Below are 24,479 nucleotides of genomic sequence, written 5' to 3'. Positions count from 1 at the left end.
AAACCAAGGGAAGAACTAATGAGCACCATTTAGTTTTATTTACTCTTGGGAACCCAATTGATCGAAAGCATTATAATATATAAAAACTGAAAGAAAAAAAATTAAAACAAACATCCTCTAATCACAGCCATTAGGCTTAATACAATCAGAAAGAGAAAAATGGGATGACTGCAACATGCCGTGACAGCAGGACAGCTTCGGTATATATTTATAAAACCATATTGAATGTCTGTTAATAAATGACAAACACACCCATGTAGCTAGAGATACCGGGGCCAAAGTAGCCTAACTACCGACAGACTGACCAACTGACCGACCAACTGACCAACCACAGAAATATACTCACAGTCAGATGACTCTTTGTTGGGAAGATGTGTGTGAGGCTGGTGATGAGGCACAGGGCACACTGCTACAGGTTGCTGGTGAAGGTGGCTATGGAAAGACCAGTCCTAGGCTGTCCCTTCAGTCCTCTCTGCTGCCACTATCATAGGTCGCTCTGCCACAGGGCCACAGTGGTCTCTTTAATACCACCCTGGGGGAAAAAGAGAGAATTCATAAATCAACATGTTCATTCTGAGAAAGAAATGTGTAGGTGTCTAACCTTCATACATAGATAATGAAGTGAGCAATGCAATCTGGATGTGTTATAATTTAACTCCAAGGTAAAGAGTGAGTGGACCTTCTAGACCAATTTAAGGCAGTTTACTCTAGTGGACATTTGACCGCCAATTATATGTCAAGGTTAGAAATCATATGGTCACAGGGCCAAATCTCTTTTCAGTCGTTATCTAAACTACTGGTCAGTGAACCACACCCTGCAAAGGAGATCCTTCCACATTCCAGTCTGATTTACCCACAAAGATATTATACTCCTCATACTGTATCATATTTTCCCGTTCTGAATAAAAGTACAAAGGTCAAAGGCTATATACATATGTTCAAGATCTCATAGATTTATCAGAAAAGCATTGAGAGAGACCAGGAAATTCTACAACATGCCTTGAGAGGGCCTAGAGGACTCAGGAGCTTGATTTATTTGAATAAAAGGTTGCAACAATGGCGAAAGGATTGTTCTCCAATACAAAGGACTCCAACAGTGTGTGTGTGTGTATATATGTGTGTGCCAAGGCAGTACTGAATGTGATTTCAAATGTATGTTTATTTATTTATTTATTTTTACTCCTTTTTCTCCCCAATTTCGCAATATCCAATTGGTAGTTACAGTCTTGTCCCATCACTGCAACTCCCGTACGGACTCATGAGAGGCGAAGGTCGAGAGCCATGCGTCCTCCGAAACACGACCCCGCCAAGCCGCACTGCTTCTTGACACACTGCTCGCTTAACCCGGAAGCCAGTCGCATCAATGTGTCGGAGGAAACACCGTACACCTGGCGACCGAAGTCAGCATGCATGCGCCTGGCCCGCCACAAGGAGTCGCTAGAGTGTGATGGGACAAGGACATCCTGGCAGGCCAAACCCTCCCCTAACCCGGACAACGCTGGGCCATTATGTGCCACCTCATGGGTCTTCCGGTCGTGGCCGGCTGCAACACAGCCTGGGATCGAACCCGGGTCTGTAGTCAAATGTATTATAAAACATATTTTGATTTGTTTAACACATTTTTGGTTACTACATGATTCCATATGTGTTATTTCATAGTTTTGATGTCTTCACTATTATTCTACAATGTAGAAAATAGTAAAAATAAAGAAAAACCCTGGAATGAGGTAGGTGTGTCCAAACATTCTTGAAGAAACACAAAAAGGCATATAACTACACCCAGGGTGTGATTCTCAGGTTTACAGAGACTCTAAGCCATACATATGTGTGCATGGCTATAAACTGTAAAAGGCCAACTGTAGACGATGTGAGCATCCCCAGGTTTGTACTGTAGGTCCTCACAACTGTTCACAAAATTGAGGAAATTTCCATATATCAAATTCAAATAAATCTGATTATATCATGACATTTCCTAAAGGATAAATACCCATATTTGCTTTGAACCGTAGCATTGTGGTTTCCTCTTTTTGATGGTGGACAGTGCCTATAGTACAATACAAACAAATGTCTTCCTATTTTTTTTGTCTTCCCTTTTCTTGCCATGTGTCTTTCATCTATTGCAATCTATTTACTGAATGATCTTCATGAATATGATCATACACTATACTGTAGGAATATCATGTATTTGGTATTTTATTCGGATCCCCATTAGCTGTTGCTGAAGCGACTTTTCCTTGGTTAAAGCACTAAGCTTGATTAAACTGTAAATATTAGTAGAGAGGGTAACCAACAACCATTTTAATCATTCCAAGGAACCTTTAAAATATTTGACTCTGGGAAAATGTACTGGCATCAAGTAAAACAACTTGTATTAACTTTAAGAGCGACTAATCAAAAGGTAATGACTGCAACAGACAAACAAGACATAGCATGTGACGGTAATGAATACTGAATTGTCTCCATAAATGCTTTATGTCATTTATCTATTCATCAGATTTATTCTCTGCTTTTGGTTATCTTTCCCAGTCTGCTCTGAGCATAGATATTTATTTTTCTAAAAAGGGCTTTATTTATCCTTGCATACTTTCCATTGTATTAGTAGGCCTATGCCTCTGGCAGACCAGCCAGATTAATGTAATTAAACACTGCTTTGTATAGATGTAGGATCTTAATTTGAGCCAGTATGCTACAGCAGGAGGGGTTGTAGGGGTTGAGAGGAAAGTTATCCTGCAACAGGGTGATCAAATTAAGATCCTACATCTGTAGATGCACAGAAGCAGTCAAATACAACCTTTGGAAAAACAAAATATCATAAACCAAGAAAACACAATGTAACGTACAACCAGGGTTCCAAAACGTTTCTTCTGCTGTCCACATATGATAAACCTTTTAGGCTCCATGTAGAACCCTCTGTGGAAAGGGTTATACAGTACATGGAACCCATATGGGTTCTACCTGGAACCAAAAAGTTTTACCTGGATACATGCAGTGCTCCATTGCGAAAGAGATTCTTAGTTTCAATGGGACTCCCTGTTAAAATAAAGGTAAAATAAAGAAATGTGGACCTCTTCAACCTGTTTCCTAACAACCAAATGCCTGTGGTTACACCACAGAAGATTGACATACTATGCCAATAGTTGTGTTCCCCGCCATGAATCATTTTTGTTTCTCTATTGTTTTATCGAATTATAGTTTGAGGCACAGTAAATATAGCTATAAGCATGTGTTGCTGTTTGTTTTCCATATTGGACAAAATGGCACCATGTTTCCATAACGAGCCACTGCTGTGGTTTTAGGTCAAACAGCTCAACAGAAACAAGCCTTGGTTAGCCTCACCAACTACACCACCAGCCATATTATTTTAATATAGGGACTTTGCAAAACACCCTCCAATGATGCTAAGAACTAAGTCTGAAGCCATTGCTATTAGGGATGTAACAAGTGGAACATTTTTCTTAACGTTTAAACTGCAATTTTTGTATTGGGTTTCTTTTAAAACCATAAGAAAAAAACATACAATTCCACGTCAATTCACAATGCAGAATAATGGTCCTATTACGTATGTAAGACCACTAGTGCTGGGCAATGAAGTTCTATCTACCACAACCCTTTACAGACATGGAACACTGCTACAGTAGCATGTCAATAATTGATCACTTTTAAGACAATTTCAAAAAGTGCAGCATCAGAAGCATCTGTATCTTTTCAGAGTAGAATTCTGCCCTGGCATATAATGTTCTATTGTTTCCCTGACAACAATAAATGTTGCTGATTGATGTTCAGCTGTGTTGTTTATGTTTTCTTTATGGTAAGTTATGGTAACTTTAAAGTACTTTTTTAGGAAAGAGTGGTCTGTGCTCAGGCAGCAGGCAGGCTAGGATTGACAGGTCTGGTCGCTTAGTGATGAAAGTTAGTTACTTTACAAGTAAAATGCCGTTCATGTCTCCAGAGAAGGTTTTGTGTCAGCGTTTAAGAAGCCGTAGTGTTGCCTGCCCTAACAGGCAAGCAAACATGCTGTAGCCGGGGCGCTTTCAAGGGGCCACATACCATTATATCTGAAAAGGGTAATTGATACAGGCTACAGTATACCGGTAGCCTACTGTAATTTCATATTATGAGACAAAAACACCCCCACCCACTCTGCAACGAAGAGTAGCCTACACCGTGCTCGCTAGACTGGCCCGAATATACTGTATCAGTTCATGAATAGCCTAAGCTAGGATTTTCTACACGCAACAGACCGAAGACTGAACACACACTAGTGTCATTCACGAAAAGAAAGAGCAGGCTGGCCAGCATGAGGGAGAGAGAGGAGGGGCAGACAGAACCGTGTGCATATGTCTTGGTAATATGCATCTCGCAATGTCTTAATTGTATTGCATGCCTCGCAAATTCACCAAAGTAGCTTAAAGTTTGCCTCTTCCTCTCTGGTTTTATTTAAATTAGACAACTTTCCCCAGGCCTTTATAGCCATATAGTCTAGTTAGGCTATAGCACGGAAAATCATGTTTTGTGATAACTGCACTGTGATTTTAATTATGTGGGGGAAAAAACATTGTTTTTCGGTTAGGGATTTTTCTTAACGTTAAGGATCCCAACTCCATTTAAACGTTTAAATGTTCACACCCCTAATTGCTATGCAACTGAAAAGATTTTGAGTGTTGCGTGGCAACAGCTGGAACAAACCAACGCAACACCCTAAATTGTCTTCTGACCCCTAATAATCCATACAATCACAATAAGATCCCAGCAGCTACCCTTGCGGTCCCCTGATAAAGTTTAATGTGTAAGCACACTTGCCAGGACCGTAGTCACTGGTTAACCTTCTATGTGCGTACACTGCCTATACAGTATGCCCATTGCCCAACACTGAGCAACTAAATGTCAGACCTATTCCTATAGAATTTGAATTCAAGTACAATAGTACATTCTATAATAAAGAACACCATAGAGATGTACCATTCATCACACACACACACACACACACACATACACAGTATGCACTCTCTCACTCACTTTTAACTTATAAAAAAAATAATAGAAAGAACATTAAGGGGCCTTTTTCTAGTTATTTTTTAAAAGTGTCACAAAGTGCTGAAATCAAGAGGGAAATTTCACTAGTTTACAAAAGCCAGTGAATGCAGGTTAATTAGTGTGTTAACGTCAGGTTAGTGTCATTCCATGGTAACCTGATGACAAAGGCCTCTCCAGAGCCAGTTTTAGACAACACAAGCATATTTACTTCCTCCCTGGTCTCAGTTGCAATCTAGACATGTAAATCCACCTGCCTGAGCGTTGAAGTGAGGTGAATAGGGGCACAAAGGAGCAGACTAAGGGAAGCAGACTTCTGCTGCCCAGACTGCCACTCACAACAGTGATTCCATTTTAGCTGTGACACAGTGGGTGAGCAGCAGCCAGCTCCTACCTGCAGTGAATGCTAATCAGTCCAGGGGTCTCCCTCCTCCCTCCCCTGCCTTGGACGAAAGGGGCTGATGATGATCCTTCAAAATTAATTAGATCCTTTTTGGAGGCAGCCATTTTCTTCCACTACTTATGCCTCTGCCAAATCTGTATCATTTTGTATTTTCATCCCTGTTCAGAGGGAATCAAACTATACTATTATAATGCATTTATGTGTCTGATATTGATCTTCCCCAAGCCTTTCCACAGCTCTCCCTTTCTCTTTCTCTCGCTCTCTCTCCCTGCACTGCACTGTGTCCCTCTCTGTAGAGTTAGCTGTCAATAAGTCCCCAGAGGTCAGTTCGTCTGCTAGAAATCAGACACAATGCTCCAGACTGCCAGTGCCATGCCCTGCTGCCACAACAAAGACCACAGGAGAAAAAAAAGGAGGAGAGAAGGGAAGAGAGCAGCATCACCAGTCTGACTTCAGGTTAATCAGAGCTGCCTAGCCTGCCTTAATTAGTTGGCAACCTCATGAAGAATACTGCGCCAAATTTGGAAATCAGTTTAATCTAGGGGGAAAATGAAAAGAAGGTGGGGGTGCGGGATGGGGTTGAGGACAGAGATGAGAGGCGGGTTTGTGAAAGGAGACGATGTTAGCCATGTGAATAATATACATCTTGAATATGCAAATGTGACTTACAATACACACCACAAGCATATATTTTCTCCTTGATACATGTGAGCCTACAGAGGGATTTTAATGGAAATGAACCAACCCATTTGTTTCCTTGGGCGATGAATAATCTGTGATGTGTATTGTGTTGTGCATACTGTACCATTCAGAAGGATATTCTGGCCTATTCTGATTCTATTTAGTGTTAACAGCAAACAGACATTAATGCAGCATGCAGTGTTTTGCTACTTTTTGTTGTGGCACATGAATACTATCAATAACTCTAAAGTAAAAGGAAATCGATCAAATCTGTAAAAACAATCTGGTTCCACCATCATTTCATCACAATTGTTATTTCTACTGCCAAAAATTAAGCATAAAAAAAGGGGTCAGCTTTCAACACTTATGAATGGTAGGGTAAGTATTTGAACACTGACGAAATTGCCCCAAAAACTTTTTCACACCAGATGAAATAATTATAGTCACAAATGTCATAAGAGTAGCAAATGTGATTTAGACTTAATTTTTTTTCTGTTACATTATTGTTGCTGTCACTGAGGTACAGTTTGACAGAGTTCAAACCCAGTAGCAGCAGGCTTATTGCTTCATCACAGCCTTTCTATAATTTCACATACATTCCAAAATTATTTGAATAACTTGAATAACAAAATACACATAGGTCTACATCTATTAATTCACCGCAGGGAGCTACATTGCACCAATTTGTATACCACATCTGAACAATTTGTATACCACATCTGAACAATACTGCAAATGCCACTCTGATCTGAATAAATTATTGGCAATTGAATGTTCAGTTCTCTCCCAACAACATTCTGTTGGCTAATTAAATTAATGAGCAATATACAGTACTACATCTCTTACTACAGTTGAGTGGTTTAAAATCAAGCCCTTGTGCTATTAACTATAAACATGAAAATGACCTGATAATACACTCAATGCACCCATACTGGAAAACAACAACTCAATCTCAGCTTTTAATTGATTAACCTTTGGTCTGCATATGAACTCTGATGTCAGAAAATCCATCAAGCAACATTAACAAAACACCTACACACAGCTTCAAATATATAAAAATACCCCCAAATAAGGCCACATTGTAGCGATGTGCTGTGTAGTCTAACATTCCTTACAAATGTTTCTAATTTTAATAACGTGTTGGCCAAAACGAAGTTGAAACATACACGATTGGCATGTTTATAAAGGTATAGTAATTGGTACAGTACGTGCCAATACTACAGGCCATTTAAGTCAAAGCAATACCACCACTCAAAACATGAGAATGATTTCATAAATGATAAATGAGATGATTGCCGCCCCCGCCCCCAACAAAAAGAGGGTTCGGTAATGATTGCCCCCGCCCGACCCCTGAGGGTTAGGTAATGATTGCCCCCGCCCGACCCCTGAGGGTTAGGTAATGTTCTAATCTAAGGTCATCTTACTCAATTGTTAATGTTCTTTGGTCATTTGAGTCTTTGAAAACAATGTATAGCTTCAAAAATTGTTTAAAAATTATCATTAGCACTGTCAATCCATGCATATCTATGAATGTCACAGCGGTTACATGTCCCTGGTCCATCCCTCAGATTACCAAACAAAGGCAGGGTGAGGCTGTTGATATGACTGACTAAAATTACAACAAAATGTTAGGTTAGGAACTCACCAAACATTGTAGAAAGCTATTGCCATAGCATCTCAGAAATCAAAGCACTACTGAGAAGTTACATTATGCATCAATCTATAACATACATTAGAAGAGATGTTGCCTTAAATTAAAGGTCCCATTTGGCTGTGACATACAGTGCTTTCAGAAAGTATTCACAACCCTTGACTTTTTCCACATTTTGTTGTGTTACAGCCTGAATTTAAAATGGATTACGTTGAGATTTTTTTTGTCACTGGCATACACACAATACCCCATAATGTCAAAGTGGAATTATGTTCTTCGAAATTTCTACAAATTAATTACAAATTAAAAGCTGAAAAGTCGTGAGTCAATAAGTATTCAATAAGTATTCAACCGAGATCCTGACATGTGCATGGATACCAACGTTCAGAGTGGGGGAAACCCCTGTGCACATAATGCAGCTGCTTAGCTAAGGCTATTCTTCTTTGTCTATGGCACTTTCGTAGCTATCCGGTACAATTGTACATGCCCTGCTAGTATTAGCATAGCGGCTAAGTGTGACATGTTTTCGTATGGGAAATGCTAACAATCCAGTGTCTTAGTAATGAGTGTCTTCGACATAGCCACACAAGAGCCCACCCCGCTTGGGTGCATGTTTGTGTTAATAAATGTGCATCCCAAAATGTTTAACGTACGTAAGTCTTTAAAGGTCGTTGAAACAAAATATATTTTTGAGATAATGAGAAACTTATCTCCTGATCACCACATGGACACAGTTTCCCATGATCTTGAGATAACAAAGGTAAAGAGTAGTTTGTTTGAATGGCCATATTAAAAGACTTCAGTAGTGATGTCAAACCAGGGGGCAGTGTAGCCACATTTTTTATTTAACTAGGCAAGTCAGTTAAGAACAAATCCTTATTTACAATGACAGCCTCCCCCGCCAAATCCTAACCTGGACGATGCTGGTCCAATTGTGATACAGCCTGGAACTGAACCAGGGTCTGTAGTGACGCCTCTAACACTGAGATGCAGTGCCTTAGACCGCTGCGCCACTAGGGAGCCCAATGTGACTTGCTACTCAAGCACAAAGTGGACGTAAGCGTTCTTCTTGATCAACTTGTTCCTCCACATGCCAACCCCACTATTGAATAGGACTAATTCAGTGGTGTAAAGTACTTAAGTAAAAATACTTGAAAGTTATATTTAAGTAGTTTTTGGGGGTATCTGTACTTTACTATTTATATTTTTGACAATTTTTACTTCACCACATTCCTAAAGAAAATGATGTACTTTTTACTCCACTAATTTTACCTGACACCCAAAAGAACTCGTTACATTTTGAATACTTAGCAGGACAGGAAAATTGTCTAATTCACACATTTATCAAGAGAACATCCCTGGTCATCCCTACTGCCTCTGATCTGGTGGACTCACTAAACACAAGCTTTGTTTGTAAATGATGTCTGATTGTTGGAGCATGCCCCTGGCTATCCGTCAATTAAAAATAAAAGGATGCCGCCTGGTTTGCTTAATACAAGGAATTTGAAATGATTTATACTTTTACTCAAATAGGACAATTGGTTACTTTTTCCACCATTGGACTAATTCCCAGCACAAAGATTACTAGACCAAGCTACGTAGTAGGCTACATGAGGTATGTGAACAGGGCTGCTGTACATTTAATTTGAATGCTCTTACTTGCGATGGATATATTGCTGCATTCATGTGCTATCGGAATTATCGGATTACCAGTCTGACGTTGAAAAACTGTTCACGTGAGCTTCCAAGTCGGAAATACAAGTGGGAGAATCTGGTATCATCTTTGTGCTCCTAGTTTACAAGTCGTGACGTTTCATGATAAGATAGATAATTCATTAACCAACCTCAGCTAGCTGGCTAACTCACTGTTATTGTCAATCTCATTGATCCAAAATCATTCAGACTTCAAAAGTACTTCAACACAATGAAGTCCTATGAATAACTTAATAACTTAAAATTACACCCGGAAGCGGATAAGTCTGTATTGCTGAATTATTTTCCGTAATTACAGTCTCCAATCCACCATTACTGTATGGTTAATTTGCTAAAATTTGGTAGATAATAGCTGATTTTGCTGTTTTTTCCAACAATGACCAATGCAAATGTTGGCTGTTTGCAAGAAAAACAAGATAAAGGTACAGAACTCATCGAAAATATTGAAAATACTCAAATGATTACGTGACAATTATTCCTTTAAAAGCACATAGATTAGGTCGGAGTTCGACCAAAATGAGCATCTATATACTGACAAGTGACTGGAATAAATTTCCGCAAAGGCAGAAAGCAGGCGGGAGGTGGCGGGAATATTTTAGCCAATGAGAGGGCAAATTCGCATGTGAACAACAGGCACAACAACAGGCACAAAGTTGCAACCTATTTGATCAAATAAGCTTCATGTAGCAAATTAGCAATTACATTTTCTGATGACAGAATTTGACACTCTCCCACTGACCTGCATACCAAAAAATCCCCACTTCTACTTGATAACGGTTTATTTTCATGATGGAAAGATTTTGGGGTGAAGTCAGCCCTCTTGCTTCGCCTCTTCCTCTCTGGCTTCCCCAGAATCTCCACATTGCCACCTATCAAAATGTACCTACATTAAGGCTACTGTTTATTTGTGTATTTCACACTACGTTGGGGTAAAAATCTGATAATAATGCTTGTATGGTTGTCGTCCCCAATACCTGCATTATACATAAAAAAGGGTGCAACTTCCACCAATCGATTTCAAGCTTATCCAAACGGTAGTTAGCATTTAGCACACAAAAAAAACCACCACCCAAAATGGACAACATCTAAATTTCATGCTGCAAAAACAGCAAAATATATCCAAATCGGATTTTAGTAACCACATTCAGATTTGGGTTCAATTACTATTTAGGGTATTTCATAGACATTTTGGTATAAGTATTTTGTTGTTTCTTCTTTGAAAATACAAGTAGTTGAAAATTGGATTGTATTTGTAGATACACTTGGAAAGTATTGGCATATTTGAAAATACTCAAATACACAGACAAGTGTATTTTCAAATATAAATATTTAAATACTACATGCATTTGAACCCAGGTCGGTTTGCTCCTAGGGGTATTTGAAATAAGTATTTGGAAATAAGTATTTGAAAATCGTTTTGGCTATTTATAGAAAGTTATTTGAAAATATTTTCAAATACTTCAAATAGAGGTCGCTCAGTGGCAGTCGGTGCCTTTCAAAATAAGGAAGGACAACATTTTTTGTTCATGAGATTGGCCTTATTTCTATTACAGCATATTTCTATTATTCCATTCACCCAGTTCAATGTAACATCGATAGGTTTAAGCTACTACATGATACTCAAATTTTCCCTTTACACATCATGAAGTTTCTACAACCTAGCCTATGAATGAAAGTTTACAACCTTGGTGCACACAGGTTGAGAGCATACAGCCCTGATCACGCATAAACACAGTTCACTTTCATAGCAGCCACATTGTATTCCTTCTCGCATCAGCTGTATATGACAGGCCAAACCATATCATAACCGCTACACACAGCCTACATCATTGTCACCATATTAGCTAAAGTAACATCATTGTCAACATAGCTAATATAACTAAGGCGTTTGTAAACCCGTTACAGTAACGTTACAGTGTATAGTCAGTAAGCAGTTTATCAGTTACATTGGCGGGCCCCGGTGGCAATAACACCCCTTGTACTTTGTTCCTAGTATTAATTAATTCGCAATCATGACGTTTTATCATAAATACTTACGCATATCTCAATTGTCTTGAATATCTTAACAATAATTAAGATCGGAACTCAAAACAAAGTTGAGGCTCAACCATTAATTATTCTCAAACCATTGACCAAGTTAATCTTGCAGTAGGCTTACTACATACAGTACTAGTAAAACCAGTCAATATCAGGATGTTGTTTGAATCCCATGATTGGTTGCCTTTCAATATGCTAACTTTATTGGGTTTGGTGTTTCACAAAGTCATTCAAAAGATGAAGCATTTGACCATTCATGGACAGTCTTTAAAATACTTTAAGTCAGAAGCAGATAGTTGCACAAATACAGTCTTATTATTTAGGCATGGCAGGTGTCCATAGCAACTGCTAAATTTGGAGGAGAAAAAAAAGGAAAATATATATTCAAGAGAAACAGTAATCACTAGTACTATAGGACGTAATGAGGAATCTGAAAAAACAATCATAGATTTTACATTCAAAGTGCGATTTCATTGCTTTACACCATACCACACTCCAAAGCCATACACAACATAGACTTCTGAAGACGGGTATGTTGTATGAAAGAGATACAGTGTCACTGTATCTTGTTAGCTCTCATAACCTTTGACCTCTCTATAATTGTTATGCTTGCAGATGAAATCTCGCCTTACTTTGGTGCCAATGGCCTGCTGGCCAGTTTCTCATGCAGCTTCTGTAACGATCTACAAAAGTTTAGTCCCAATTACACATTGCATCAAAGATAGAGAAAATTTAAAAACACACACATACACAAACATACACTTATAAAGTATTTGTCATATAGGAAACAAAGGTATTGTTTTCTGTTATTCCAGAATGGGTAGATGCATACTGACAATCTGAAAATATAAGGTCTTTATAAACTTGACCCATAGATTAATAACTGTGTTGCAAGGGTAACTTGTTAAGAAAGCCAGCTATTTCACAATAATGAAGCCACGAGCCAGAAGCTCATGACTTGTTTCAGAAAATAGCAACGTGATTTAGGCTAATAGCAAGGGTGAACTATCAAGAAACAAACATACTGTATAATCTGTGATGACTACAGTGTTGTACTAAAAGTTTACTAATCCATTAAACCATAAACCAATTTATAATGACAGAGGGACTCTTAAAAAGTCCCTAAATAAGACAAATTTGACAAACCTGGTAAAAGAAAGTTTAAATTATATTATATAAAGAGGTATGTAGGCTAATCGTGAACACACATATTTTGTCGTTGATCAACAGAAACTGTCAAGAAAAGCGCAACAACCAAATTATGAAATAGTTAAAGCCTAGCTGCTATCATCTTCACAAGACGACATGTCAAATGTACTGTATTTCTTAAATCAATACATTTAATGACAATACATTTGAGTGTGATTTAGGCTAGGTAGCAAAAAAATATAATTTGCACAACCACTGGATAATGTGTAAGGCTGTTGCAGACACAAATAGTCAGTGAACAAATAAAACCTTGACCAAATAAAACCTTCAGAAAGTATTCATACCCCTCACCTTATTCCACATTTTGTTGTGTCACAGCCTTACATCTTTTCACTCTGTCATTTAGGTTAGTATTGTGGAGTAAGTACCATGTTGTTGATCCATCCCCAGTATTATCCTATCACAGCCATTAAAGTATGTAACGTTTTAAAGTCACCATGGGCCTCATAGTGAAATCCCTGAGCGGTTTCCTTCCTCTCCTTCCTCCTCAAATGAGTTAGGAAGGACGCCTGTATCTTTGTAGTGACTGAGTGTATTGATGCACCATCCAAAGTATAATTTAAAAAACTTCACCATACTCAAAAGGATATTCAATGTCTGCTTTTTTTTTTTTTTACCCATCTACCAGTAGTCCCCCTTCTTTGTGAGGCATTGGAAAATGCCTCACTGCTTGACTGAGGGACCTTACAGACAATTGTATGTGTGGGATACAGAGATGAGGTAGTCATTCAAAAAAATCATGTTCAAAACTATTATTGCACACAGAGTGAGTCCATCGAACTTATTACATGACATGTTAAGCACATTTTTACTGGAGGCAAAAGAAACGCACACCTGTTTAGGCAAGGTGCTGGCTAGCGGAGTAGAACACTTGAAAAAGAAAAGGAGAGGCGCACACTCTAGGAGCTCAGATGCAAAAATGTAATAACCTAATAACTACTGTTTCAACAGACGAGCTGTCTTCATCGGGGTAGAATGACAAACACTGCGGGTCACTAGTTTATATCGTTTCAAAGGACACACAGGTGTCTTTAATCATGGCTGGGTGTGGCTTGATTTCATTGGTTAATTTACAGATATAAATAGAACATATAAAAAGCATGAATGGATTACATATGATTATAGATACAATTTGGTTAATTTGGTTATAATTTGGTTATAAGACCACAAACATTTACAATGGATAGCAAAATCACAATAATCAAAATGTTTACTCCTGAACTTATTAAGGCTTGCCATAATAAAGGGGTTGAATACTTATTGACTCAAGACATTTCAGCTTTTCATTTGTTATTAATTTGTACAACAAAAAAATCAAAAAACATAATTCCACTTTGACATTATGTACTATTGTGTGTAGACTAGAGACAAAAAATCTAAATGTAATACATTTTAAATTCAGGCTGTAACACAACAAAATGTGGAAAAAGTCAAGTGGTGTGAGTACTTTCTGAAGGAACTGTATATGTCATTATGCCAAATATTTCCTTGGGCTATTTCCTTTTCAGTGTAAAATGTCCTACAGGAGGCCACCATAGCTTGCATGAACATACTGCCATGTATTATCCCACGCAGCATAACAATCGATAAGAGATTAAACACGTAAGACAATCTACTTTTACTGTGCTTGACATGCAAGTTGATAAAACATGTAAAGGCAAGTAGAGACCAGAAATTCTTAGAAACAAACATGTTTCACTTGAAAGAAAAATAACAGTGTGTCTGGATCGTTAGGCCATATCCCCATTGTTACCTGTTCTCTCTTACCCTTACAAGAAAGCACACTTGTCAAAATCTCCCTAAAATGTTAGCTACCTAGATGTTAAATTGTCTGAATCAGTCAGCACACATTCCTAAAAATAATACCGGGAAGCAAGCTTCTATAAAGTGTCTATGATCAGTATAATTTGATAATCGTGATCCATTTCATGCAGGAAGTGTTCGTAAAGAACAATAATGCATAAATCGGAGACCGTCTGTTTCTTCAGTGGATACTCATTAGGAAAAGATAGATTTGTTTGTGCATAAACAAAAAGGATTTCATAATAATAGAAGGTCTAACTGTTTTCATGGGTAAAACAAAACATCTAAAGATATGACTGGCAGCTATTTCCAAAAAAGGTAATTGCTACCCTATTAATAATAAAGTAACAATGAGGTGCGGAAAGTCCTAATAGCCTTTACTTTTGTGGGTCAACTCTGGCTTTATAACACAAATGCCATTGTGTAGATAATACGTCTCAGGTTTTTCCACTGCACACCAATGTCACTGTGCCTTTTTTAATGAGCTGTAGGCTAGTCCGTCATACAATTTTGGCCACTATGCTAAGAGGGTTTTTCACTAGCATGGGGCCTAAAAGGCTTTTCAGGAGGCCTAGGTGTAAACCAATAGAATATAAACTTACTCTGGCATTATCCACAAAAAGTTACAGAAGAGTCTCTATTTTATTTATTTTCTTAAACCATCTCCAGATACTTTCCATTTTGAATACACAGTGATCTAACCATGACTTGTAGAAAACCATATGGGTAGAAGGGTTAGCTAAGGACACACATGCACCTTGGCAAACATACAATTTCCCTATTAGAAACCAAGATACATTTTTGGCATCAGTGAAATGCCTGAGCCCTTGTGTATGTTTAAAGAGTAAGATGGAGCTGAAAGTATTTACATGCCCCTGTCTTTAGCCCAAATAAAATACATGTTTAAGGAATTCAAGCACATCACAATAAGTTTGACAAAGAAAGTACAGAGACACTACCGTACAGGCTAAAATTGATTCTGAAACAATAAATGGCTGTACGTTACAATGTCCTTAGATCTTCACATGAGAGAAATGACAATCTACCTTAAAGTTCACTAAATATTTTAACAAGTGTTAGTGCTATGTTTGCCAATCCTATAACACCCCCACTGTGGTATTTTGGGGGAGAGTGCTGAGAAAATGCATGGTTTGAATAATAATGTTTATTTTTTGTTTTTTTAATCAAACATTGTCTAACAAATCACATTACATAAAAAAGGAAATGTTCTTTTCTATGGTGCGGCTTGGCTGCAGTGTGGGTTTGGTTGAATTCACCCTATCTATCTGACGATCAAGCCGATTCACTGTACATTTTAAGAAGCAGTCACCTTAGATCTGGCACAGAAAACTGACTGACAGAGTACTGGCAAATAAATAAACTAGAATATTGCCTAACTGAAATCCTTTCAACAAAGTCTCACCTATACTTGATGAACCAGTTGGGATTTGCCATCTCAAGTATTATTTGAGTTATATGACCATTTCTCAAGTCAGGATTAGACGCCTAAGTGACTGTCACAGGGTAAGAATGTTAACAGCAGCCAGCAATCTGCTCAGATAGCTTGAACGCCAACTAACCAGTCAATTACCAGAGTTTGGTAGTCTACAAGCTTGTCACTATTGTGACGTTTAATAGTTTTGTCAAATAAATGATCAAGCCTAGTGATCAAATAGTGTTGTGGTTTTACCCTCCTCTACATTTTCCATCAGTAACATGTGTTAACAACTCTTCTTCCTGTGAAAATAGAGTAACTCCCATAGCAGTGGTTGTAGTACACTTAGCAATGGAAGGCACAAACCCCTCAACTTTCTTTCCAACACTTTCACATGACGTAGATACATGCTTATTACCTCCTTGGCCTACTAGGCATATGTCCTTGGCAGTAGTCAAATAATGGTTGCTAATGGCAATGACACTACAATACGCTAAGTACAAAAGTTTTAAACCACAAATACAAAACTAGGCATGCTAAAATAATTACAAATCATACCAACAGTCAAAATACAAGTCCACCAACTTCTATGTAGCAGAGAGCGGCAACATTTCTGCATGTAGGCTAGGCCTGTGAGAGAAATCTGTGTCACACAATTTAGGGAAAATAGCACTATTAAGCTTAACTCATTTCATAGAGGATATGCTCAGACAATTACTACTGAATAAAATATTTTAATATTTTACTTTTCCTCCTCTGCTTGAACTTTAGGTAAAGGCTACTCTTTACATGTTGATATTCCAAAGGGCTGCTACTCTGTTCTTTATTTGACTCTTATTATTATCTATCCTGATGCCTAGTCACTTTACCCTGAACGCATGTACATATCTACCTCAAATACCTCGTACCTCTGCACATTGATCTGGTACTCCCTGTATATAGCTCCACATTGATCTGGTACTGGTACTCCCTGTATATAGCTCCACATTGATCTGGTACTCCCTGTATATAGCTCGACATTGGTCTGGCACTGGTACCCCCTGTATATAGCTCCACATTGATCTGGTACTCCCTGTATATAGCTCCACATTGATTTGGTACTTCCTGTAATATCAGCCCAACATTGATCTGGTAACTCCCTGTATATAGCTCCACATTGATCTGGTACTACTCCTGTAATATAGCTCCACATTATCTGGTACTCCCTGTATATAGCTCCACATTGTCATGGTACTCCTGTATATAGCTCCACATTGATTGGTACTCCCTGTATATAGCCTCCACATTGATACTGGTACTCCCTGTATATAGCTCCACATTGATCTGGTACTCCCTGTATATAGCTCCACATTGATATGGTACTCCCTGTATATAGCTCCACATTGATCTGGCACTCCCTGTATATAGCTCCACATGATCTGGTACTCCCTGTATATAGCCCACATTGATATGGTACTCCCATTGATCTGGTACTCCTGTATATGCTCCAACCACATTGATCTGGTACTCCCTGTATATAGCTCCACATTGATATGGTACACCCTGTATATTGCTCCACATTGATCTGGTACTCCCTGTATATAGCTCCACATTGATCTGGTACTCCCCTGTATATAGCTCCACATTGGGATCCTGGTACTCCCGTGTATATAGCTCCACATTGATCTGGTACTGTACCCCTGTATATAGCTCCACATTGATATGGTACTCCCTGTATATAGCTCCACATTGATCTGGTACTCCCTGTATATTGCTCCACATTGATCTGGTACTCCTGTATATAGCTCCACATTGATCTGGTACCTCCCTGTATATAGCTCCACATTGATCTGGTACTCCCCTGTATATAGCTCCACATTGATCTGGTACTCCCTGTATAATAGCCTCCACATTGATATGATACTCCTGTATATGCTCACACATTGATCTGGTACTCCCTGTATATAGCTCACATTGATATGGTACTCCCTGTATATAGCTCCACATTGATATGGTACTCCCTGTATATTGCTCCACATTGATCTGGTACTCCCTGTATAAGCTCCACATTGATCTGGTACTCTGTATTGCTCCCATTAATCTGTACTCCCTGTATATAGCTCCACATTGATCTGGTACTCCCTGTATATTGCTCCACATTGATCTGGTACTCCCTGTATATAAGCTCCCACATTGATCTGGTACTCCACATTGATATGGTACTCCTGTATATAGCTCCACATTGATCTGGTAGTCCCTGTATATAGCTCCACATTGATCTGGTACTCCACATTGATCTGGTACTCCCTGTATATAGCTTTCCACATTTAATCTGGTACTCCCTGTATATAGCTCCACATTGATCTGGTACTCCCTGTATATAGCTCCACATTGATCTGGTACTCCCTGTATTTTGCTCCACATTGATATGGTACTCCCTGTATATAGCTCCACATTGATATGGTACTCCCTGTATATAGCTCCATTCTCGTGTATTTTATTTTATTCTTCTTGTGTTACTATTTTCTTTTTAAAACTCTGCATTGTTGGGAAGGGCTCGTAATCAAGCATTTCACTGTAAAGTCCTCACCAGTTGTATTCGGGCGCATGTGACAAAATAAAATTATATTTTTTAAGTATCATTAAGAGGACATGATATGGTAATGTAACTTGTTACTGAATTTGACACATCTTCAAATTGTCAGGATATATTTCAGGACTAAAATTAGCTATTTCCAGCATGACATCTTACAGCGTGCTCCTGAAAGGCCTATAATGGGCTTTCAAAAAAATTACCAATATTGTCATCCGTGCCCCAGATTACACACGATTATACGTTTCTTAGTTGATTATAGCCTAATGCTCAAATATCATTACATAATGTGTCGGGGAGCCTCAGTTTCACATTTACTGATTTACTCAGCCAATGAGAACAACACGGCTGTTGTTTAGCTAATTGAGGGTTTTCTATGTCTTCAGTTTAAAGGCTTGCTGTGCTGAAGAGAAGGGGAGGCCCCAGCGTTCTGCGGAGGGGAGGCACTATAAGAGTGGGTCCTCCATTTACAAATATCTCAATATGTCAATATTTGAGTGACCAGTTGCCAGAGAGCTGACAGCTGGGCTTGCTAACCCTGCAGAACACTCTCTGCAAGGAGGCAGCTTTGATTGAACATCAGGCCTAAGTTGGTTGGACGTTGGAACTATGAAAACTGAGAGGCTGAAACCTTTCTATGTGCTTGAGCAAAAGAGGAGAGGAAGTCATACTAAAACTGCAAATACATTTTTCCTCTAGCTTTGTAATAGTTACAATCCATTAACAAATACATTTCTAAACAAGATTTGGAACTCATTGCTTGATTATGGAATTAACCACACAAACAAGCACGTGGTACCATTGAGATCTGAAGGGTATAACATTACATTTTCATCATACTTTTGTTCTGTTAGCACAAATAGGCTACATGGCTTACCTTTCAATTTAAACTGGATGCCTCCGAAACCTCCCCACATGGCAATGACATCCCAGATCACATTTGATGTCCTGGCAGTGCCTTCGTGAGCCAATCCAGAACTATCGCTATGGACAAAATACTGAATCAATTATTATATGAATCAAAGCTTGACATCTTGCATTTAATAGTTTTTTTTGTGATTGCTCATATGAAGAGTTCTTGTAAGACATTGGTTTGCAAACGAACTCCTTCAACTCTGCTAGCCTCTCTAAATTGTAGCCAGAATAAACAGGTTATTCCTTCACAAACTGAAAATATGTTGTGATAGTTGTAGGTACTATGTAACGATGTGCATGTAGTTACACTGTTATTGTTATTACAATTACATTGGGACAACTGGGCCTGTTTACTATCTGTTGTGGTTCAATTAATGAACTCTGTATGAAAATCAGATTGAACAGAAACGGAACAGCATAGATGGATGTTGGATGCCAAACTCTCTCTAAAGAATAGGCCTAAATGTGCCAGCAAACAGGCTTCAATTGCAATGCTTCAACATACTGGCACTTATTACAACAACTACAATTTCATCCATCATAGCATACTCTGCACACATCCTCAAATCACTACAATAGTGAATGTTTTCAGTCCAAACTTGCCATATCAAACCAAAATAGTTAAAATAAAATAGCATCTCTCCATCTCACCATCAAAGGGAAAATGGATCATGATACAGAAAAAGTAGAGGGTACAATTATTCTTTATAATGTACATTTGAGTTATGAGTTTTATCTTAGCTCAAGATGTGTATCTTGAGGCTCCTTGTCAACAGGCATTTCAAACAAAGGATACCTCAATGCATGTTTGCTATACTATAGTTCAGCATACATGATACTATTCTTCATGATGTATATAGAAAACAGCCTATGATTCACGTGATCATTTAGTGAAGACCTATTAGCCATATGTAGGGCTATACCAATTTCAGGATTCTGTGAAGGGATTGTTATCCAAAGTTTGCAGGACTTAGGCCTCCAATGCAGTATAGGCCCAACAATGAGACATGATGGCATCAGTCCAAAGAAAGGCTGCAAATTAATTTTGAATATGTTTTCACTTTATAAAGGCTTGTGTAAGATTTAGGTTACACCTGTCAACTATATAACCTCATGAAAATCACAGAGTTATAGGTGCTTAGTAATTCACACCTCTCTGAAAGCACAGACTGCATACCAGCAATTTATGGCACCCTCAATAATATTAATAATAATAATAATAATTGAACAGCCATAGTGATACGTTACTTCTGGGCCCAATTGTTTTTATATATGCACAAAATATCTGATCGCAATTTAACGTTCATTGGGTGTGGTCTATGACGTCACAAGAACGACCAAATGACGTGTATTTAGGAGGAGATGCGACACGCAACACACGCATGTCAGTAGCAGCCAGTGTACATGTGCGGTCAAAACGTGTGGCCGGTCATCCGTCACAACTCACAGTGCCAAGCAAAGTTTCTGTTGTGGAGTTACCGGTATATCAAGCTATATAAAGTATTATTATATCCTATTAAATATAGTCTATAGGACAGAAAATACTCAATAGTAGGGGGTGAATGGGATACAAGCCGAACGAAACAAGTTCTACTTAAAAATGTAATTATCCGAAAAGGACATTGTGAACAATCTCTAACTGATTCAATAAAGTTTGACATAATGGACGACGTGATATAGCCCTACAGTAGCCTATTATTCACCCCAAAAAAACTTCAACCTGCAACATTTGTACCATTATGGAAAATCTGATATTTCAGCGAATTTTTTTTAGATGTTAGATATGATCATATAGTGTAGTCCGAGTTTGGTCTAATATTGAGCAAGTCAACACATAGGCCTACCGAGGGGGCTCATACTGAGTCAATCGTGCCTCCAAGGTCATCTCTTTGAGTGTTTCAAATGTGCTGTCAACTCCCTAACCGGTGCTGTGTGAGTCCTATCTTTTGCAATCACCTCAAAAGATTCGAAGATTGACGTTTCTCTGCCGTTTCATTCTTATAGGCTATACTCTTAACCTTGATGACCAAGTCCGGTGCTGAAATCCACATGCCGCGCAGAGGCAACAGTCTCAACAACTTTGAGAGATGGACAGGATGTTTTGCCCAAGTGATCAACTGTCTAATCAACCGTCACTAAAATTGTTAAAACTAATAAAACTGTTTGTGTTTTCGGGGGTAGGCCCACATCTCAGTGGATAAGACAACCTCTTGATGAACAAATTCACTGTCTCAAGCACCCGTGTGCTGTCATTTATAATACAAATCAGACGGTCTCTCATCGGCCACATTTATGGGTGAAATGGTGAGAGGTAGATTATAAACTACTCATATATTATTTCTAGATTAAAATATTTTTTTAAATGGTCCCTCTTCTAATTTCCTATACGGTCATGTGCGTTAATATAGCCTAGCTTGAATTGCGCAACACAGATCGTGACAATAAAAGAGGGCATTCATTTTGTAAAACATGGCACCAAAATCCAGAGCAGATGGACAATCTTTCTTTTATCGGTGAACTAAATCAGCACTGTCTTTTATACTTTTAGCGGGATATTGGCTCAAAATGTAGGCTACCTTTCTGAGTCAGGCAGATGTTAATGTATAATTTAATTTGACAAATGTCAAACACCATGCATCCTAATTTTAACTTCTGGTACAGCGTGTGCCAAAACATTGGTTGGAGGGTTTTATTGCAATTTTACTTCTATTTCGTGCCAACAAGTGTTGACTTGATAAAGGTTGGGCAAATGTGGGCATAGTCCGAGAAAATAGCTAACAGACTGAGTTACATGGTGGTTTTAAATTGCATGCCCGCTCCTTTTCATTCACAAATTAAAGACCATTATAAATGTGTTTATTCCGCTTTTCTTACTACACCGCCTGCACTGGACTCCAGATGTTTCGAGCAAATTATCCTTATTTTGTCTCACTTGTCTCATCCATTTTTAACCATGGCGTCTCATTCATAATGACGTTTTCAAACAGACAGAAGTAGAACTGAGTCAACACAATTCATATCTCTGTCAAAAATCGGAAGGAGTAAAACTAAGGAAATAAGCATTGATGTTGAGAATAATGACAGATGACAACCTGGGACGTCATGACAGTGTGCAGCGCGTCTTTTTTGTCGGGTGCAATGTAAACGGACCAGGCTATTGTAAAACTAGACTGTCTGCAATCAATAAACCCCACAATAGCATATGTCATTCTGCATTTAAGTTCTAATTCAATGAGCCTCTGGAATTAAATAAAGTTTTTGATTCTGATGTATATTTTGGTGGGAAATCAAGAAATGGAGGCAATGGAACTCAGCGGAAAATGTTCCGTAGGCTATGTTCTAAGCTTCACTTACTATTAAGTTTTGTATATCTCATATATTGGGAATAACTGTCGTTTCTCTTCTTATAAATAGCCTAACATAGATACTATTAACACCCGCCCCTTCCCTCACTTTTCCTATTTCTTACCTGCTGTCCTAAGCTTGTTCTCCAGTGGCGACAGCGTTTCGCAGCTTCCCCGGTTTTTCCCCGGCAAGGCTTCGAGTTTTTTAATATTTTCCCTTACTTTGTTTCATTTCTCACTTCCATCTTCTTTCATCTCATCAATAAACACACGCTGCAGCCTACCTTCATAGAGGACCTAAACGAGTTTAAAATGTACCCACCCATTTTTTAACTATACGTTGAATATTTTGGACAGGCACGCCTTTTCACTTACAATTGGAACAGAGAGCCATCTCTTGAGCGGTGTAGGTTGGAAGATATATCGGTCAGCGTGGTTTTGCCCCAATCATTGAGTCGTATACCCTCTCTACGGAGCGCGGTGGGACGGTGAAACTGGCTCCATTGGGGCTCTGAAATAGTAAATGTTCCTCCTACGCAGACGGGGAAGTTGTTTGATCCAATATGGACAACCGAAGGCTGTAGTTTCTTAAATAAATTCTGCTCTCTGGGTCTTGAAATGCTCATCCATGCAGAATGTATGTCTTGTTCGCAGAATGTTCTCTAAGGAAATCATTGTTATAGAAGTCATCAAGTGTTCATTTCGTCTTACAAGCTTTTATCCGAAAATATAATGAAGTAGGCCTATATTGGAATTATGACTCTTGGTCTATAATTTAAACAGAAGCACTCTCTCAAGTCTCAATATTCCATCCTCGATCAAAAGGGCAGTCAATTGAGAATTATGTCGATCATGTGTCTGTACTTTGCATTGGACAATGCCGTTGTCAGTAACCGCTACCGATTGGTTTGCAGCTTTATATTGGATGACGTACCTGCCTATCATTTTTAGTACCAACAAGCTAGATTGCCTGCCGTGTCTTTTACTTTCTACGCATTTCTATTTTCTCATTTATTTATTTTTCAACGTCCCTAGCTGACCTCAAGCCAAGTGGGGGGGGGGAATGCTGACGGTTTAGCTGGCCAATCAGATTGAGTAAAGCAATATTAAAAAATGTTGTTCTCCAATGCGTTCACATATAGACAGACCTACAGTATGTTCTGACTGGCAAGAAATAAAGAAATAGTGACCCCCCTTCCTCGTACCCCCTCCGTGTGCCCCCTCCTCGTCTAGACAGTGACAGGTGTGTGTGGTGTGTGTGTGCGCGCGCGCGCTTGTCTGATGTCTAGACTGGAATAATCAACCTTAAACTGAGCTGAAGTTAATGTTTATTGTATATTCTAAACGTGGGGTATTAGTTGCAGGCAACACGACGATGTTGAACGTATCTGCAAAATCCCAAGTATCACCTACGTTCTCATACGGAATGATGCTTATCAGCAGGTTATGTTTCATGAATAAAGCTATGTTGTAGGATAATTGGGCTACGTGTGTCATAGCATAATAATAATGCGCGTGCTTCGGCCTACTATATTAGATTATGAAAGACAACATGAAGAGAACCATTGAGCAAATGTAGCCCATTAAAATGAAATAAGCGTATTTCCTTTTTCGCTTAGTACACCAAGACAAATCTCATAACTACAAACAATGTACAGTATAGCTGGGTGTTGCGTCAAACAAAC

The 24,479-nt window shown here is 38.6% G+C and overlaps 1 protein-coding gene across 1 annotated transcript in view; it reads right to left on the bottom strand.

The window, feature by feature from the left end:
• The window catches only part of zbtb20 (zinc finger and BTB domain containing 20), a 53,671-nt gene extending 30,090 nt beyond the window's left edge, over positions 1–23,581 (bottom strand). The window contains exons 1-3 of the mRNA XM_023988125.3: positions 22,920–23,581; positions 19,413–19,519; positions 347–532 (exon numbers count right to left, since the gene is read on the bottom strand). The gene's annotated coding sequence lies outside the window, so the exon portion shown is untranslated. The remainder of the gene's footprint in view (positions 1–346; positions 533–19,412; positions 19,520–22,919) is intronic.
• Positions 23,582–24,479: the final 898 nt, after the last annotated feature.

Source organism: Salvelinus sp. IW2-2015, linkage group LG5 (genome assembly GCF_002910315.2).
Source record: "Salvelinus sp. IW2-2015 linkage group LG5, ASM291031v2, whole genome shotgun sequence".
In the NCBI taxonomy this organism is placed as follows: Eukaryota; Metazoa; Chordata; class Actinopteri; order Salmoniformes; family Salmonidae; genus Salvelinus; species Salvelinus sp. IW2-2015.
Note: the sequence above shows the minus strand (reverse complement) of the source record. Positions and strands in the feature narration are given on the sequence as shown.